This window comes from Paramormyrops kingsleyae, chromosome 4, assembly GCF_048594095.1.
Source record: "Paramormyrops kingsleyae isolate MSU_618 chromosome 4, PKINGS_0.4, whole genome shotgun sequence".
Classification (NCBI taxonomy): Eukaryota; Metazoa; Chordata; class Actinopteri; order Osteoglossiformes; family Mormyridae; genus Paramormyrops; species Paramormyrops kingsleyae.
In genome coordinates, this window is record NC_132800.1 from 14,260,599 (window position 1) to 14,264,342 (window position 3,744).

A 3,744-nucleotide genomic window follows, 5' to 3' on the forward strand; every position below is an offset into this window, starting at 1 on the left:
GCAATTTAGGAATAAGATTATCAGATGCAATGTGTCCCACCAAACACTCACAATGGCATTGCAGTAATACAGATATACCCCTGAACACAATGGAAAGGTGGATTCTTACTCTGACGTCCCTCTTCTTCCTCTGGTGATGAGCTATTGGCCTCTTGCAAAATGATATCAGTTACATCAGAATCTAAATAATAATTTGTTTCTTTTCCAAACTTTTCACTGACCCTGCAAAGGTATTTCTTGTCATTCTCAAAGAAATGCATATGTGCATATGTAAATAAATAATAAGTAAACATTTAAATGGCATCCAATAATTTATTTTAAAGTATTTGATAATATAGGCTTGATTCATTTTGATATTAATATTGAATTGTGAATATGTTTAATCTGGTCTTTAAGTTTAGGGAGGGGCTGTGACTAGTCTGAGAGTGGGGGCAGATTTCACTTTGGGGGGGGGGGGGTAAATGTCAGAAGGGGTGAGTGTGGTCAGACAATTTTTAGGCTACTTTATTTCACTTTGCGTGACTGTTTTTGGAATGTGAATCTCTTTTGGTGGAAGTGTGTTCAAAATGGCCACAGTCTTTTTTGGATAAGAGTCCAATCCGCATGGAGCACTTTGAGCAGAGCGAGGACGCCGCCATTTAGGAGATATCAAAGAACAAACTCCCCTGGCTCAGAAAAAGGAGGGAAAACGGGGGAAGCTGATGATTCTCCCTGAGCATCTCAAGGTGGAGAAACGAGGATGCAGGAGGGGATTGTCATCCTGAGCAGCAGGTTACAGGGTGGGGTGACGACCCCCAGCTCCTCAGGCAGCGGCAGGCTGGGGGGCCCTGCACGTGAAAATAGGTGATACTCTGTGAAACACGGTTATAAGGGTGGCAGACAGAACACTAAGACTGTCTAAGGACACAAACAAACATAACCTATATGGATACTGAGACTAGCAACAATAATTAAACACATATACAGGGTATATACAGGCCAAACTTAAAAGGGAACTTTCTTCTGGGTGTTGGGTGAGTCTGTGGTTTGTAAGGCAGGATGGAAAGGGGGGGGGGGGGGGGGGCTGTGTGCCAAGTTGAGGGACCCCTAACCTTGAGGCCCATTCTGCCATCTGTAGGTCCCTAAATCTTTGGGCCATAAAAGCTGGAATGCTGGTCTCCCTTGTCATCTGTGTGTGTGTGTGTGTGTGGGGGGGGGGGGGTTACTGACCCCCCTTTTGTGCCTTGGCCAACAAGTACCTCTCATACCAGGCTAGGCCTTGTCTCAGGCAACCAGGAATCTCAGCTCTGTCGTATGTGTGTGTGATCCTACACTGGACAATTTCCTGCTCTATTCACACATGGGGGTCAATCAGAAATTACCCCGACTTTATACTAAGGAGCTAGCAGGGTCAACTTCTTTTAACGTCCAGTATGACTGATTCGGACATTTGCGTTCACATGTACAGCCCCTCTGGGGAATGTCAAGAAATGTTTGGGTGGCAGTGCATGTCTGATAGGGGCGAAAGTGACAGAAACACAAAGTCATAGATAAATCAGTCTAAACTAAACGAGGTTCACAAGGATGATTGATATTTCTTTAGTGAACATTCAGAAATCATTTGCTATCCCTGCACACTGGAAGCTCCCAGCCCAGACCTACACACATCTACATGTCTAAAGTTCACAGGGAGAGAAGCCTAGACGGCTGTTCATCCTGACTTGCTCTATGGCAGACTGCAGAGGGCGCTGTGCTGCCATTTATTCCAGTTCATTGAATAATAGAATAGAATAGAATAGCCTTTATTGTCATTGTACCAGGTACAACGAAATTGGATTGCCACTCCCTTGGTGCAAAATACAACACAATAATAATGTTAATTTAAATATAAAAACGTACAATTAAAATACTATAGAATAATATGTACAAATGTATACCGAAAAAAAATAGCAGCATTTATATAAAACAGTGTATAGTTTAGTTTCAGTGCAAGAGAAGGATTTCAGGTCACATATATGCTTATTTTATAACATAACGGTGTCTATGCGATCGAGATAAACAGATTTCTTTATCTGAGTTTGTGTTTATTTAATTCAGTTATAGCTCTGGGAAAGAAGCTGTTCCTGAATGTATTTGTCCTGGTTTTATATGACTTGTACCGTCGGCCTGACGGTAACAGTTTAAACAACTGATTACTGGGGTGAGAATAGTCCTTGGTGATATTTATAGCTCTGCTGAGGTAGCGAGAGTTGGCAATGTCCTCCAGTCTGCTTAGAGAGCAGCTAGTGATCTTCTGGGCGGTGTTGATGATCCTCTGCAGTGATTTCCTATCTGCAGCTGAGCACCCTGCATACCATGTTGTTATGCCGTACGCTAGGATGCTCTCAATGGTGGCTCTGTAAAAAGTCACCAGCAGCCTCTCCTCCATGTTGTTCCTTCTGAGCACTCTCAGAAAGTGAAGGCGCTGCTGAGTCTTTTTTACCACCGCCGTGGTATTTGCAGTCCAGGAGAGATCATCAGAGATCAGTACCCCCAGAAACCTCATGGAGTGAACCCTCTCAACACGGTTCCCGAGAATGTAAATTGGGGCCTGGTCTTCTCTGCTTTTCCTGAAGTCTAAAACAAGTTCTTTAGTTTTTGTGGTGTTCAGTTGGAGATTATTAACTGAACACCACTACGTCAGTCGGATTACCTCATCTCTGTAGTTCGACTCATCACCCCTTGAGATGAGTCCAACCACGGTAGTGTCATCCGCAAACTTTATGATGGTGTTTGAGAGGTGAGTCGGGGAACAGTCCGATGTGTAGAGTGTGAACAGTAGGGGACTCAAAACACATCCTTGTGGAGACCCGGTGCTAAGTGTGATGGTCCTTGACATATGGGGGCCAAGTCTAACAGACTGTGGTCTATCCGTCAGGAAGTCCTTAATCCAGAGGCACATGGGAGTACGATGGCTTGTCATGTCTCTGTATGACACAGTTCTGCCAATCAAAGGCAGGCTTTACTAGAGACTGACCGAGAGAACGACTCCAGCAGTGAAGGCTGAGCTGACCCTGTTATCTGGCCTGATTGACAACCTGAGAAAGATTGATGTAGGTTTGACTGTAAGAGAGATTTACCAGTATATGATATTAAGGTGAGAACAGATGCAATAAGTGAGCAGAGTTAAATCTCTCTTACTAACATTAAAACTCATGAGCCTCTGTGGAAGGTGCAGGAGCTGTTGGGCCATTTTAAACACAAGGTCAGCATGTTGGGGGAATGACATGGAGGCTCCATAACTGTGCCCAGGTATTTAAATGCCTCAGCCTGCTCTGCCTACTCCAGACTAAAGGCTGATTTATACTTCTGTGTACAACCTACACCATCGGTACCTTTTCCCAAAAACACTGAGCAGATTAATTTCCGTTTTGTTCAGTTGTTTTGTGAGAGTGGGAGGAGCTTCCTGCTTCTCAGGCTGCAGTAGGTGTGGTTTTGGACTGAGGCCAGACTGAGAAGAGCAGCCTGGATTTGGAGTTTATTAATAAAATAATGCATATTACAGATTTTTATTCAATTGAATTTCCCCTTGTGGGGACCAAAAATGGTCCCCACAACTTCAAGATAATAGGTTTTTATCACACTGTGGGGACATTTGTTCCCCACAATGTAATGTATACCTGGACCACACACACACACACACACACACACACACACAACTGAAACCTTTCCCGATAAGATTAACAAAAAAGAAGCTTCCTGTGTATAAGGCTGCCAGACCAAACC